Source organism: Mytilus trossulus, chromosome 12 (genome assembly GCF_036588685.1).
Source record: "Mytilus trossulus isolate FHL-02 chromosome 12, PNRI_Mtr1.1.1.hap1, whole genome shotgun sequence".
NCBI lineage: Eukaryota > Metazoa > Mollusca > Bivalvia > Mytilida > Mytilidae > Mytilus > Mytilus trossulus.
Window position 1 is genome coordinate 13,148,902 of NC_086384.1, and position 18,339 is coordinate 13,167,240.

Consider the following 18,339-nt stretch of genomic DNA (forward strand, 5'->3'; position numbering starts at 1 on the left):
ATTTTCCATACCAAAAGCTTAAGAAGAATCCTACATATTTTCTGGCCAAATAAAATATCAAATGAAGACCTTTTAAGACAGTGTCATCAAGATAGCATGGGTACAATATTAATGAGAAGGCGTTGGAAATGGATTGGGCATGTCATCAGAAGAGATAGAAATTCCATCACTAGAACAGCTCTACATTGGACTCCAGAAGGAAGACGTAAGCCAGGTAGACCAAAGAACACAAGGAGAACTGAAGACCATGAATAATACATGGGGAACAGTAGAAAAGATGGCCAAAGACAGACAGAAATGGAGAACTTTTGTTGCTGCCCTACATGCCGATGGCATACCGGGCAGTAAGTAAGTAAGTAATCAGATATTTGTTTATTTTAACGACAGATCCATGCGTATTGCGATCACCGGATTGTTACGAGGAGGGTTACGCTCGGGTTACTATGCATACGGAAAATATGACGGCGAATCCCTTCCTGGAAGCAAGCAATTAAAAATAAGTAAACTTCTTCTAAATGTGAACATATTAAAGAATTTTCCTCAGAAAAAAGTCTATGTACAAAAGTTGTATAATGAAAACTATCCATTTTTTGCAAGGATTTTTGTTACCAACTTATTGGTTTGACTAGTATTTTAGCTCTGTGTGACATCAAGTACCTTGACCCTACCTAAATAACTTTGAGCAGACATGTCTTCCATGTCATCATATGTAATACAAGGAAAAACTTTTGTCAGGGTAACGAGAGGCAACGTGTGAATGAACAGGGCTTTACCTTGACGTTAACCTATATTGAAGATAACAATCGTCATTTACGATACAAGATAACTTCAAATATCCAATAGTCAATTTTCTTTCGTAGAAATTTTTCCAATGACGGCACCTGGTTATTAAGCTAGATGTACAAGTTAATATGCTATACCTCAGGTTGATTACTGTGTATCATTTAATTTTATTTTTGTTTTACTCTTATTCAAATTTTTATTCTTGTCGTATTTTCTTTTATTCTTCGACATGATTTGTTTACCTGTCCTAAATAAAAAAAAAAATTTATAAGAAAAATTACTCACACACTAACAAGTTTTGTTTATGACATCAATCCTTCAATACCAGCAACAGTAAGTGTTTTTCATTATCTAAACGTCAATACAAACATAAGTTGATGGTATTTGTACTTATATTACTTAATGTCCTTATCTTTCAGTATTCATTAAAGATTTATATTTATAATATGTGAATGTACTTTATGATAACATTAGGAAATTAAGTAATTTTTGGTGGAGATTTTATTAAAATCCTTTGATTACATTATTATTCTTTATTATCAATAGCAAAACAATGTCACATGATTACTATAAAAAATCGACTTTTGTAACTTTTATGGCAACACATAAAGCTCAGAATGTTCCGGTGCTGCTATTCCTATAAATAATTAACAGCCAGGAACGTAGTTTAAGATTTTAAGACATGTGTTTAAGGATAAAAGATTTGTTAGTCATGTTTTACAACAGATATATATGTATATATATATATATGTATGTTGAACCTTTAGTAAAAGTACAGTTAAAACAAACATTTGTCATTTGTAAATTCTATAAATAGGAATTGTTGCAATCATTGAGCATAACTATTTACAAAATGATTAAACTACAATGTTTTAACTAGGACATGCTTTTAATTGATACTTGTAATTAATCTAAACAGAATCAGAACATTGCATTATGGAATGGGTTTTTGACTTCACCATGTTAACTATGAAATTGAAAATGGAAATGGGGAATGTGTGAAAGAGACAACAACCCGACCATAGAGAAGACAACAACAAAAGGTCACCAATAGGTCTTTAATGCAGCGAGAAATTCCTGCACTTGGAGTGGTCCTTCAGATGGTCCCGAAATAAATATATATACTAGTTCAGTAAAATGAACGCCATACTAAACTCCACATTATACACAAGAAACTAAGTTAAAAATAATTCAAAACTAACAAAGGTCAGAGGCTCCCGACTTGGGACAGGCGCAAAAATGCGGCGGGGTTAAACATGTTTATGAGATCTCAAATATGGTATTTTTTGGTTATGTTATTCCTTCCACGTTTGGATTTTCCAATATTTTGCCACGATCATAACTGATGAGACAGTGTTATAATTCTATACTTGTTACCCAAGTGTCATTACATAGTCTCTTAATTGATTGTATAGCTGATCATTGCCACTCTTGTTCAATAATCGTTTCAAGTTGAAAACAACACGTTTAATAATTATATGCGTCCGAAGCGCTTTTCTGGATTTTTCTTCATCAGGAACACTCAAAGCCAAACATTTGAAATCCGAAGATGTATAAGTACCGAAACTGTTGAAGAGCTTTATGAAAAAATACCTAAAATAAGTAGCCAAATTCATCTAAAGTCAACTTATCCATGAAATTTCAGTTAGACAAGCGTTCGACTATTACAAAAAGAAATAGTAAACCATTTATAGGATCTGTAAGTTTTGTATGCATATTTCATTATACGATAATTATTAATGGTCTTTTTCAAGTAAATATAAACGTTTAGAAAAAGAGCGTAATTACTAGTCAAACCAATAAGTTGGTACAAAAGATAGAAAAAAAAATATTGCAAATAAACGACAGTGCGTAATTATCTACACAGAAAACCTAATAGTCGAAGAGTGACAAACACAAAGAGATAAACAATAGTTCATAAATTACTTCACAGTACAGCATGAGTTCAGATAGTTATCAAAGATACCAGATTATAATTAAGTACGCCAGAAGCGCGCAGAAATTAAGTAAACATCTTGCAACGTTAAACGGCGTTAAATAGGAGGCGAAAAAATCCAAAGGCACAGTTTCCATATACACTCATTGGCACTCATACCACATCTTTATATATATATATATATATATATATATATATATATATATATATATATATATATATATATATATATATATATATATATATATATATATATATATATGACTAGCGTCAAAACATAAAAGGCAAATTAAACCCTAACTAAAGGAGTTTCCAGCTTTGTATCAGATAAATAACATACCACACCTGAGCACATTGTACTCGGGGAATTAACAATACGATCTTTCAATTAAATAATACCATGTGAAGCCCTTACTATCTTTCACCACTCTTTTACTACTAGTTCATTCGTTCTCATTGGAAGACTGTCACCGATAAGCCACAGAGGAACCGAAGCAAACTAGAAGTTCAAGTTTGAGTGAAGACGATATTTTTAGGAGTAACGTTCAGTAATTAGCTTAGAGACAATACTGAGATTTGTTTACCTACAAACTCTGTCGGCATATATAGTTTTTTTTATTAATCGGTTTGCAGTTATTTATAGTTTATAGTTTCATAGTTTATTAGTGAAAACTTAGCTGCAGAAGACTGCGTAACAGGAGCATATTTATATACACAATATTAATTACAGCATAGTAGTTCATAATACAAACAGAAAACATTTTTAACTTATACATCTTCAGAAATAAGTTTGTGTTTATTACAGTTTTAAATTAGACAAGCATTTTTTCTACCTTTTGAAAAAAAATTGACAGCTTAGACAGCACATTATTATTACTATATTTAAGCATGCCAAGTACTTTTTTTCATTTGGATATTTTAAATAATATGGAGGTATGAACTTCCCCCTTAAATCCTTAACTTCACAGTTGGTACATTTACATATATAGTGGTATACCTCCCCAAGACCAGCTTTACAACTTGTAAGGGAACAAACATATTTGCAACATATAAGTAATTGAAAGTGTCATCCATACTCCAGAATATGAATTTAAATTGGTTATGCAGAGATAATAATTTACTTAAATTGATGCATTTTTTACCTGTGATAAATATTGTGAACTACAGATAAATACAACACTTTGAAATGAAACAAAATACGCCCACGAACATTTTAACAGCGATTTAGTCAGATTGCAGCAGCACTTTTAAAAGCTTTCAAAATGTATGATGTTTAAATTTGCGGAAACTGTTTGCTGATTTCGTTGAAATCAAATACGAGTTATAGACCATTAAGTCATATTGAATTTATTCTTTTATGGTTGATTATGATTAATATTTCAAGGTATCTAGTAAAAATATAATAAATTTGTTATGATCAAAGTGATTTTCAACATTAATTTTTCATCAGCAACTCCTAGAATTAAACATTTACAGAACAAATGATTCACGAAATCATGCAACGGTAAAAGATCATAGAAGAAAACAACTAGCAAAACTATATATTGGCTCATTTGTCTAATGAAGTAGCAACAATCCCTTTTGAACAAGTATCAACTTTTTTTCTAAAAAGACTTTTTTTCAAAATTAAAATAAAAACAAACATTTTCTATATTTCATGAAAATAAATAATTGCATAACATGTCAGTAAAATTTGCATTACAATTATACTGTTCAAATCACTAAATAAAAGATGAACAAATGGTTTCAACATTCTACATAACGTTTGTTAACACGTCATTAATGAAACCACGTAAGATCGACAAATTTATTAATCTCTTACGATTGTAAACTTAGTTCTGGATTCATACCTTTTTATTCTTTACAATGAACCGTCTGGGTTTATGTATTGATTTAATGGATAATAGTAAGTGCCTAGCTGGAATAAGTGTGCTACTGGGAATATTTAACATATGAAATGTTTCACAAACCGAACATGTCGGGAATGTTTGAGATACATTCACCCTACAATTGCGACTAGGAGATAATATGTATAATATTTTATTTTCTTGGATATTTGTACGTACATCTATACGAGAAGACCTCATTTTGTGCGTTTTGTTTTTTAAACGACTTTTCTTCACTGACAAACTATTTTGTCTCTAACGCATACAGAATCAGGACTTTTCTTACTGCAACATAATGTACTTTTTTAATTTTAATGCTCAGTAGATACTATTTTGTTCACTTCCCTTATGCTAGTCAACTCAATGAAAGAGTTTTTTACTTCGATTCGGAAAGGTTGCGCACATGCGCATCAACACCGATCTTTTAACTCAAGTCAACCAGAGTCGAGCGAATCAAAGTAGGCCGATTACTCGGGAACCAAAATTACCAAATGTATCGAGATAAAACAAATGAACAAAGGATGAACGTAAGAGCTCCGGAAAGGTAATTATTTCTTCTCCTAAGTTTTCGCAAAAGTACACCTTTCTTCCTCATGAGGGACAACCTATGTGTTACTATCTTTTGTATCATTGAGGAATCTGATACATGTTAAAAGTCATACAATATAGAAAACATGAAAACATATTAAATTTACAAAATCACATAAAAATAGAAGCAACAAGTGTGGATACTGCAGTTGGATACGTTTGATATGGAATCTTTAGTAAGCAGATTATCAGAAAGAGTACTATTTATATCAATATTAAAAACATGTTTAGTTAATAAGTTATAGTTATTATGATAGCCATGTTCTGTCTTTTAAGCAAATCCGCCATGTACAAATAACACTGATTATTTAAGCGGGGATTCTTTTTCGAAATAAAAAAAAAACAAAGTTTTAAATTTTATAAAAAAAAATAATGTAATTAAGTTGAGAAAATGAAAGTTGGTTTTGCCATATGATTAGAGACTTTCTGATTTTAATTTTCCTCGAAGTTCAGTTTTTTTGTTATTTTACTTTTATGCTACTCAAATTTATGATAAAAGATCAACAAATGGTTTCTACATCCAAGATAAAGCTGGTTAATATAACTTCAATGAATGGAACCACAAAAATTCTACAAATGTACTTATCTTTATCGATTGTAAACTTATTTCTGGATTGATACCATTTTAATTCTTTACAATGAATCGACTGGTTTTACATAATGAGGTGATGAATGATTGTTAATGTCTTGCTGGCACTAGTGTGGGTTGCTGCTTACATTCACGGCATATAAATTGTTTCACAAACAGAACATGTCGAAAATATTTTAGATAAATTTACCACACAATTGCGTAATTTACAGATGAAGAAAATAAGAATATTTTGTTTTTTCTGTGATTGTTTCTGACGTTTATAAGGGTTAAATGTACCAACATCAAGTAAGGTATCAAGATAAATATATAATGGGGAAAAGTACAGTAAATCCAAAGCAAAAAAAACGATAAAAAGATGAATAAAGGCAACAGTAGTATACTGCTGGTCGAAATACTTCACATTAAATAATGGATGAAGTTACACAAGTTCAACCAAAAACACGACTCCAAATTTTTATGTTCAAATATTTTCATTGACGTAAGATTGAAAATCACCGTTCGACACAAAGAATTCTTTGCACGAATCAATTTTTTTTTCTCTCATAATCAAATTACAAAGAAGGAGATCAGTGGAGGTGGTGTGTATAGTTTAAGAGTTGTTAATCAAAATATTCATTCAACTGAACCACCTTGGGTACTTTTTTAGGGAATTCAGAGGAAAGCAAGAAAAATTGACGTCGTAACTCAATTAGGACCAATGGAGAACTGGGTTGAAACAAACCCCGCGTTGATTTTATATAAAATATTCGTACACGTTTGGAAGATATGGTATTTTTTGACGAGCTATAGAAATCGAGAGAAAAGCAGTTAAACCTTATTTATTATTATACTGAAATTAGATAACATGATTTTGCGATATTCAATTCTCACTCGTTATGATACCTTCAATTTTACATGGTCGGTCACACATTTCTACCAGTTTAAGGTGGTACCTAACACCTTGACTAAAATTAATTTGGCTGTTTAATTTTCATAAAAAAAATTACAAAATATTCACTTTGAATCTTTGACAAAAATATAAGAATTTCAAAAAACTTGAACCAATCACTTTCTCAGAAAGTTTTGGTTGGATATATAGCAGTTGTAAACACACTGATTTTCCCTTACTTTCAACGTAATTAAAACGTTTGTCGATTTTACAGAGTTATCTCCATGTAGTGTTAGGTACCACCTTAACATGGTTCTAATATATCAAAGTCATTTCCTAAATGATTTAAACAAGTTGTTTAGCGTGTAATTGGATTCCTCTTTTTCAGGCTGAACTAAGCCAGTGCTATTCTGGGTTAATTATCTGATAATTATCTGTACCTTCTCCTGTGAGATAGTTATATTAACTGTCATAATACAGATCGATAGTACAGCATCTGAGTGACACGATAATATAGTTCTGATTTTTATGGCTGATGTTCGCGCTACTGCAAGTTATATAAAAAGTAACATGCCAAAAAAGACAGCTGATATATACAAGTTAATTGGATTGTCTTCATTCAAGATACAACTGTTTCAAATCTGCTAACATGTTTGCATATATGCAAGTCATGCCATTTCAAATCATAGCAATACATAACAGATGAATGTTGTTGAAGGCGCAATATGACCTATGGTACTGTCAGAGTGTTTTATACCAAAAACGTTGGTACTGCTTCTAATGAACAAAGATCCATAAGTAATAAATACTTCGGTACTGGTAATATTTAGTAATACAAATATCTGCAGAAACTACTTAGCATAAATTCTGTATGCTTTCTTTACTTTTCGTGAGAAAATACCTGTTCCAAGGCAAAATAATCTGTCATCTGTGTCTTTTGTCGTTTTTTCTAAAATAATTTCTATTGAAAAGCTTGTATTAGACTTGTGTTATATTTTGTTTTAATTTTCCCGTTGGACTTTCTGCCTCGTCTACCTTATTTGATTGACTTGTTAAATGAATAAAACTAAAAAACATTCTTAGACTAAAAAATTAAGATTACATTTTACTGACCAAAGATTATTCATCAAGATCACATTCGCTTTAGGACAACACTTTTCAGTTTTACCTAAATAAAAACAATTACCCATGTTATTATCTTTCTACTGGATTTTATTATATTTTAGTTGTTTAAAAGAAAAATGGATGTTTATTTTTTTATTGTATCATATTCAACTATTTGGTTGTTTGTTTGTTTTTTCGTTTGTTTGTGTGTTTCTCTACTACATTTATTAACTAACACAACTAAAATGATGACACAGACTGATCTAGACCCTAGCATATTTGTCTACTGCGGATGGCCGTGATTTTATTGCCTAAAGATTTCTTAAATCACAGAATCAAATAATTTGTTATTGCCTTAACGTTATACATCTTTCTTATACATGCTTTTTCGAATGAATTCTACATTTATAAGTTAATCAGATACTTTTATATTGAACAAATATTCAAGAAAAACAGTTAAATTTCTTTCTTGTTATCAATTTATATTTTGTCGTTACAAAAACCAATTACAGACGTCCTTCAAAAAAAAATCCTAAATTTTCTGTAATAGATACAAGTACTTAGCATATGACACCGTTTTGTCTGGTGATATTGCCATATCCAATATATGTCCAATTTAGATATAGTATAACATCCACTTAACTGTGCTATGATTTGGCATACATGAAAAATGATTGTTTGAGTTATATTCATATTTGAGAAAATTGTGTTCTAGAACATTGATTCCTTTGAAGATTTGATACCAATAAACATGATAAGACTATAGGCATGACTAAACAATACGAAAAACGTATCAGAAGTTTAGAAATATCGAATGTCTTTTTGCTAATATGGTTAAAAAGTATGCACCATTATTATTATTGTACTATCGGCTTTACAGATATCACGAAAGACAATTGAAGCGGCGTCTAGTCCGGCCAAAGAGTAGGTCGTCGAAGAAGGCTTAATAAAGCAATCACTAAAACTTGAGTATTGATTCTTGTTCAGTGGTTAGCTTAAATAACTTTTTAATGTCCTCGTTCTTTAAGACAATTGTGTTAGGTCTCAACGTCTTATTTCAAGACTAAACGCACCGTTTAAATATTTTAATACCTTATTTTCTTGAATTTAAACATATATTCTATGTTTTTTAATCAATTTGAATATCAAAAGAGCTTATTATTACATTTGATTAAGAGCTTATTATCACATATGATAGAGAGCTTATTATCACATTTGTGGAGAGCTTAATTATTGTCGCATTTGATAGAGAATTTGAGAAACGATAATGCTATTCGAAACTGTCGCACGATCTTCAAGATTAATAAAACATAACACATCAACTAGAACTCGTTTTACACATATAAAACTTTCACGCAGGTATATAAATCTGTTCATGTATATAAAAAATTTCACACAAATAAATATTTCGCACATGTATATAAATCTCTTCACACATAAAAAAAAAAAAATTAACGTACTTCACATATTATTCTTCATCGAAAAATATCATGTTGCAATTCCCACAAAAGTTTTGTCTAGGTTGACACATGGTTGATTACTATTCCAATTATGTCAATTCAGTTTTACAATTACACATTGTCTGAGTATAAACTATCGACATTTTATTTCCTGCTCACACCGGAAGTTCATCGTGGGAATTCATATAAGCATTTATTCTGTTAATAAAATATCTACATTGACTTAAATCAGGTTTTGCGGTTATAAATTCTTTTTTATTATAATTGTCCCAAGCCATGAGAGCAAAGCGCGTCGCGAGCGCCATGAGGAACAAAACTAGAGGCTCTAAAGAGCCTGTGTCGCTCACCTTGGTCTATGTGAATATTAAACAGAGAAGCAGATTCATGGCAAAATTGTGTTTTGGTGATGGTGATGTGTTTGTACATCTTACTTTACTGAACATTCTTGCGGCTTACAATTATCTCTATCTTGGCCCAGTAGTTGCAGTGGAAAATGTTAGTAAAAATTTACAAATTTTATGAAAATTGTTAAAAATTGACTATAAGGGGTAATAACTCCTTAGGGGGTTAATTGACCATTTCGGTCAGGTTGACTTATTTGTAAATCATACTTTGCTGTACATTATTGCTGTTTACAGTTTATCTTTATCGATAATAATATTCAAAATAATAGCCAAAGACAGTAAAATTTCCTTAAAATTACCAATTTAGGGGCAGCAACTCAACAACAGGTTGTCTGATTCATCTGAAAATTTCAGGGCAGATAGATCTTGACCTGATAAACAATTTTACCCATTGTCAGATTTGCTTTAAATGCTTTGGTTTATTAGTTATAAGCCAAAAACTGCATTTTACCCCTATGTTATATTTTTAGCCATAACGGCCATCTTGGTTGGATGGTCGGGTCACCGGACATTTTTTTTTTAAACAAGCTACCCCAAAGATGATTGTGGCCAAGTTTGGATTAATTTGGCCCGGTAGTTTCAGAAGAGAAGATCTTTTTAAAACATTACTGAGATTTACGAAAAATGGTTAAAAATTGATTATAAAGGGCAATAACTCCTAAAGGGATCAACTGACCATTTCGGTCATGTTGACTTATTTGTAAATCTTACTTTGTCGAACATTATTGCTGTTTACAGTTTATCTCTATCTATAATAATATTCAAGATAATAACCAAAAAGAATAAAATTTCCTTAAAATTACCAATTTAGGGGCAGCAACCTAACAACGGGTTGTCCGATTCATCTAAAAACATCAGGGCAAATAGATCTTGACCTGATAAACACTTTTACCCCATGTCAGATTTGCTCTAAATGCTTTGGTTTTTGAGTTATAAGCCAAAAACTGCATTTTACCCCTATGTTCTATTTTTAGCCATGGCGGCCATCTTGGTTGGTTGGCCGGGTCAACGGACACATGTTTTAACTAGATACATCAATGATGATTGTTGCCAAGTTTGGTTTAATTTGGCCCAGTAGTTTCAGAGGAGATGATTTTTATAAAACAACGACGACGGACGACGGACGCCAAGTGATGAGAAAAGCTCACTTGGCCTTTTAGGCCAGTTGAGCAAAAAATAACGCCAATTTGTTCATTAACCCTTCTCAAGTTGAAAACAAAGAATGTTGGGTATCAATCCATAACACAAAATAAATTAAATTGCACATTAAAAAAAGAAGAAAAGAAACAGTTCGTTTAATGCTGTTCTTAATCTCAAAGTCATAGTGATGCCTTCAACACGAAACAGAAAATCTATCTATCACTCACTGAAAGTTTAACACGGTCCGTTCTTATGGAATTCTGTGCTAATCAACAATTAAGCCCCAACTGTGAATTGAAGAACAAATATTAAAAAAAAAGTGGTATGATTGCCAATAAGAAAACTCTTCACAAGAGACCAAATGACACAGAAATTAACAACTAAAGGACACCGTACGGCCTTCAACAATGAGCAAAGCCAATACAGCATAGTTATGTTGTAATATCAATATGTAGTTTATACTAAACATATAGTCATCATTTAGCCAAACAATCATACTGAAGCGTAAAAATAACAATCACATGCTAACAATCAGAGATTTAAATTATGCCAAGATCCTAGCATACAGAGTTACATTAGTTTTCATCAAATTACATGTAGCAAAGTGATTGTATCTTAAGATTTATTTGAAAATTCATACGGGTGTTAAGGGACTCATAGACATTTCATACGGGTGTTTTAGGGACTATATACATCCCATACGGGTGTTTTAAGGACTATATACATTTCATACGGGTGTTTTAGGGACTATAGACAATCCATACGGGTGTTTGAGTGACTATAGACAATCCGTACGGGTGTTTTAGGGACTAGAGACCATCCATACGGGTGTTTTAGGGACTAGAGACCATCCATACGGGTGTTTTAGGGACTAGAGACCATCCATACGGGTGTTTTAGGGACTAGAGACATTTGTGTTTACTATTCTACCACAATAACACCTTGTGGACGCAACTTATTTGACCGTTAGACAGAAAGCTTTAAGACTTTGCACATTTGTTTTTCGTCATGTGTAACTGATTAAAATGAGAATGGAAATGGGGAATGTTTCAAAGAGTCAACAAACCGACCAAAGAGCAGAAAAACCGCCGAAAGCCACCAATGGATCTTCAAAACAGCGGGGATAACCAACACCTGGAGGCGTGCTTCAGTTGGTCTAAATTGATAGTAAAACAGTTCAATGAAAGTGGACGTCACACCAAACTACCAAACACATTAAAACTAAAAGAAACAAGAAAAACAAGACTAACTTAGGTAAGAGGCTCATGATTACAACAGGCTTAGAAATGCGATGGGTCTCAAAAAACCATTCTATTCCGTTTGTTTTGGATTTGACAATTTAGTTGAAACCAGATGCTCCGCAGGGCGCAGCTTTATACGACCGCAAAGGTTGAACCCTGAACGGTTGAGGAAAGTATGGACACAACATTCAAGCTGGATTCAGCTCTAAATTTGGATTGTGATTAAATAGTTGACACAGCATAGGTTTCTGACACAGAATGAATGTGGTCTAATGAACTTTAAAAAAAATTGCCTTTGAGCAATTCACTATGCTGTTGAATAATAATCCTCTCAAAAAAATATTTGAAGAAATTCTTTTTTTATTTATGAAATCTGAAATGAGAAAAACTTTCCCTTATTCCAAAACTTATCTCAATTCAAATTTCTAATGGAGTTTGCAACAATAACTGCTCATTTAAATACATCATAATATATTAAAATGTAAAAAAAAAAGTGCTTGTTATCACTGAATGGTTAAGATTGTTTTAATTTATCATTTGGTAGTAATGGTGAAAAAACATTGATTATTGTATAAAACAATGATTTAAGTTGGTTCAACTACTATTATGGACAAAGAAAGATAACTAAGATTTACAAAGAATATTGAAAATATCTTGCTTTTGCACAAATATCTATTCTGGACAAAGAAAGATAACTCCAATTGAAAATTGATTGCTATTGCACAATATTGTGAAATTAGATATTTCTTGCTATTGCGCAATACTGTCAATTGAAAATATCTTGCTATTGCACAAATATCTATTCTGGACAAAGAAAGATAACTCCAATTGAAAATTGATTGCTACTGCGCAATACTGTCAATTGAAGATTTCTTGCTACTGAACAATACTGTGCAATTGAAAATTTCTTGCTATTGCACAATACTGTACAATTGAAGATTTCTTGCTATTGCTGAATACTGTGCAATTGAAAATTTCTTGCTATTGCACAATACTTAATATAATCCTGATTTGGACCAACTTGAAAACTTTGCCCATAATCAAAAATATAAGTACATGTTTAGATTCAGCATATCAAAGAAGCCCAAGAATTTATTTTTTTGTTAAAATCAAACTTAGTTTAATTTTGGACCATTTGGACCTTAATGAAGACCAATTTGAAAACGGGACCAAAAATTAAAAATCTACTAACACAGTTAGATTTGGCATATCAAAGAACCCCAATTATTCAATTTTTGATGAAATCAAACAAAGTTAAATTTTGGACCCCGATTTGGACCAACTTGAAAACTGGGCCAATAATAAAAAATCTAAGTACATTTTTAGATTTAGCATATCAAAGAACCCCAAAGATTCAATTTTTGTTAAAAATCAAACTAAGTTTAATTTTGGACCCTTTGGACCTTAATGTAGACCAATTTGAAAACGGGACCAAAAATTAAAAATCTACATACACAGTTAGATTCGGCATATCAAAGAACCCCAATTATTCAATTGTTGATGAAATCAAACAAAGTTTAGTTTTGGATCCTTTGGGTCCCTTATTCCCAAACTGTTGGGACCAAAACTCCCAAAATCAATCCCAACCTTCCTTTTGTGTTCATAAACCTTGTGTTTAAATTTCATTGATTTCTATTCACTTATACTAAAGTTATTGTGCAAAAACCAAGAAAATGCTTATTTGGGCCCTTTTTGGCCCCTTATTCCTAAAATATTGGGACCAAAACTCCCAAAATCAATCCCAACCTTCCTTTTGTGGTCATAAACCTTGTGTTATAATTTCATAGATTTCTATTTACTTAAACTAAAGTTATAGTGCGAAAACCAAGAAAATGCTTATTTGGGCCCTTTTTGGCCCCTTATTCCTAAAATATTGGGACCAAAACTCCCAAAATCAATCCCAGCCTTCCTTTTGTGGTCATAAACCTTGTGTTATAATTTCATAGATTTCTATTCTCTTTTACTAAAGTTAGAGTGCGAAAACTAAAAGTATTCGGACGACGACGACGACGACGACGACAACTACCACGACGCAGACGACGACGACGACGACGACGACGACAACTACCACGACGCAGACGACGACGCCAACGTGATAGCAATATACGACGAATTTTTTTCAAATTTTGCGGTCGTATAAAAATTTAAGACGTTTAGATTGTTCAAACAATTGTACTAGAATGACACCTTGTAAACGAAATCCCTTTGTGCATGACCGTTTAACAGAAAATGTGTTTATAATTAAAAGAATTGATTGTCAGCATGTGCAGTCGACAATACTGTACAAGAATATACACTATGTGTGACGGAGTTATTTACGACTTTTACTATTATAACACAATTGCATATTATGAACAATAGATGATCATAGATATGCATTCAATGACAGCTGGAAACCGGATTACATAATCAGTTATAACTCATGTTGGTGATGTATATATATAATTTCAATCATATTTAATTATCGTACATCAAAATGCCAATCCATAAATTCCACATGTCTTAATAATAACAATAATTATATTTCTTATGAACTAAACCTATTAGTTGTGTTGACAATGTTATCTGTGTATTGTATCAGATTATATATATATATACTCCATTTATCGGTGCTGCTAGAATTTTGCTGCATGTACATCAATCTAATTGAAATGTTGATCTCTGATTACGTTATACTGCATATGAGTATACGTAATCAGAGATCAACATTTCAATTAGATTGCATGTACATTAAAATGAAAAATTAACAAACGGGAAGATGAAATTACCATTTCTGTCTTTAAGTGTTGTTGTCAACGAATCTTTATAAATACAATTTATCAGAGGACACATAGAAAATAGAAATAAAAGTAAACCAAAACAAAGCTTGGTATATCATGCAGGGATGTCAAAAATTTGAGCAGGATCTGCTTTCCCTTACGGAGGACCTGAAATCACCCTGTTTTTTTGCTAGGGTTCGCGAAGAACACTTTGAATGAAATGAATAAAAGAACACGACGACCCCCCCTTTTTTTTAAGGATGATAATCACAAGCGATGTACAACAACAGTTGTTGTAATCTAAGCGTGTAACTGTATACAAATCGGCTACTGGACTGTTTCGTTTTATGATGGGTACCCAATGTGTTATCAGTTATTCACTATGTTGACCCTTTTATTGCTTACAATTAGGTATGGGCTTTTCTCATTATTGAAGATCATATGGAAACCTATTGCAGTTAATTTCTGTGACATTTAGTCTCTTCTTTTTTTATGTATGTATCTATAGGAAACCTACGAAGGTACTACGTCTTATTTCGTTAGTTTAAACATACGCTAAAACGCCATTATGACAATACAATTCAGAATTATAACATTTACAACGGACAGTTATATCGACTTTGTTTAATACTAACTTATAACCTGGCAGCAGATAATGAGATACATTTTGTGCGATAAATCCGATCAAAAAGTAGTAAAAACAAATAACCCAGAAGATAGCAGGTAATTATCCAACATAAAATAATGTGATATGTCTACTAATTGGTCAATCTCTATAGGTATTCTGTTTGCTAGCCGGTAGTTAAATGGTCCTCATTACAAGGGATGTATACTTACGGTAAATTAAATAAGGTCCTTGTTCGTGAACATATCAGCTGGTTGGTAACTACCAGTGTGTGTCTTTATTACTTATACGATTTAAACAAGCAAAAAACAGATCTAATAAACAAGTAATTTTCAGATGTGATAGATAATTGGCTTCTTGCATATGGCGGTTCACAAGTTATTAAAAAATCGAAACTCGTCTGCTGGTTCTTATCTTATTTTTTTATTTATTTTATTCTAGGGTGGTACAATTGATTGATGGGGAGATGTATAGATTCTTACATAATTACTCGTGGATTATCGAATTTATCCAATCTCGATAGTTAAATCCGATAATTCACGAGTTACTATGTAAGAATCTGTTTCTCTAATGATTAAAAAGACATTTTTTTTTGTTAACCGAAAATCCCCTTCGAGTGCCTTTCACATTGCACGAAGTTGTCAATTTCATTAACACCTGTTATCATATTTTGATTCATCCAGTCAGCTAAAAAGGTCATGACCCTTAAAATCGTCCAATGATCTTTTGAGATCACCAGCAACCACACGTTGATTAAATATTTTTAAACAATGGGTTCAGAAAGGGATAAATTTCCATAGAATTAGAGAAACACGATTATATAATAAGTCGCTGCTCATTGTTACGATATGTGTTTTGCTCATTATAAAGCGTTGTAAGCTACAAAGCCAATACCGCATAGTCATCTATAACAGACCCCGAAATGACAAATATTAAATAAATAAAACGAGAGAAGGACATTTCTGCAGTTTTTATCATTGATGGGATATACACTTTAAATATTAAGTACATTACAATGAGATAGCACTGTTTTAATATATTCATGACTAGCAACTACTGTACAATAAAACTTGTACCTTTTCGTCGTTCTACTGTTGTTCATTTTGTACTCAATTTATAAATTTGATAAAAGCTTTCCATGTAAACCACTTATATTTAATAGATATTGTTTGCAATAATTGGGTAATATTGTGATTACTAAGACCTGTCCTGATAGGTCTAATCGGCATATGTACTACTCGTGGTAAAGGTCCTCTTGTATACTAGTACTTTGTCGACGAATGAACCAATACAGAAAGTGGTAGCAAGTATTATAGCTCCTCATGTTACGTATTTTAATGTATATCATAAACTTGTGTCTTTCAGTTAAACATTTCTAATACTTTCCGTTGACTACATGATTGCCAAACCCATTTCTGTATGTCAGATTTATACTTTTAGTTTTTTGGGTAAAAGAGCCACAGAGATGTAAATATATCATATTTTAAATACCATTGTTATTTAGCAAATACAATCAATGACGTCAGCATCGAATTATAAATTGGACGGGAAATTTAATAATCAATCAATCAACAGTTTAAAAGTTGCGTTAACACACTAACTGTTATTTATTAAATAAAATTGTCTATTTTTGTTTGGTTCCTTTCGATGATATAGCTCTTTTAAAAATGTTTCGATTCTCATACATCCGTGACTTTCGAATATTCGTCCTTAGGCGTTCCTAATGAAGGTAAATCCAGAAAGTGTTCCGAATGCATGAAATGTATGTTTTCTTTTTTCTTTTTTCTTTTTTTTTTACTAAAAATGAAAACTTATGAAAAAATATCGTGCACATTGCATACAGTGTGATTTTTTTTTACTAAAAATGAAAACTTATGAAAAAATATCGTGCACATTGCATACAGTGTGATACATTTATATTCTTGTCGGGTTCATTTTGCTGTAGTGATTGAAAACATGCAACTTATTGTTAAAGTGCTCATAGACAGCCTGATGTGAAGAAAAAAATATAAGAGCGATCTCGTGTTAGCAATTTACTACTAGTAATCAATTTTCACCTACTGATTCTAACATAAAATGCATTTAAGACTAATTGATAAGCCATTATTATGAGGTTTTAATCCGTCTCTGATGAAGAAAAAATCATATGCATTCTTGTTAATTATTTGTAAAATGTTTTTAATGTATTTTTAAATAACAAAACAAGATAAAGGTGCATTACATGAAAGAAATAATAACTTTCTCGACTTTCTATATTTTGTCATAGAAAGGTAAACATGGTTGTATTTTTGAACGAGTGCAGTGCATTTTCTGAGTAAAAAATAAAAAGCAACAGGTTAGGTATGCCACACACATTTCTGTTTTCCCATATATGTCATAAGTAGTATCAAAGGACAAGTTTCCATTAATGCCCAACGTGGCCTTGCATTTCAACTTTATTATAAAAAATTTAATTGTACTTTCTTTGGACCTGTTTTGCTAAACTAAAAACTAGTTTGGGGTTCGTGTTGTTTATTCTTTAGTTTTCTATGTTGTGTCATCTATACTATTGTTTTTCTGTTTGTCTTTTTCATTTTTAGCCATGGCGTTGTCAGTTTGTTTTAGATTTACGAGTTTGACTGTCCCTTTGGTATCTTTGGTCCCTCTTTGAACCTATCACTTCATTACTGTACATTGTAGGGTTTCAAAGTCAGCACATTTTTGTATATTGTCAAAATATAATAATGTTTTGCACTCTTCGGACCTTAAAACTTGAGGAGACCTTTGGCCTTAGGATTCAAAATGTTCTGTATTCACCATTATCCAATGATGATTTGTAATGTCTTGACACAAAATAATGCTGGACCAGGGGTGGTGACCGTAGTAAATCTATTCGGAAAAAAAACCGAATAAAACTGACGTTACTACACAAACAATGCATATTTCGGAGTGATTGCTTCCTCATCTTTAATGT

General features: G+C 31.7%; 1 protein-coding gene across 1 annotated transcript in view; it reads right to left on the reverse strand.

The window, feature by feature from the left end:
• LOC134692992 (neuroglobin-like) overlaps positions 1-18,339 on the reverse strand; it is a 39,719-nt gene that overhangs the window by 20,143 nt on the left and 1,237 nt on the right. The window lies entirely within an intron of this gene.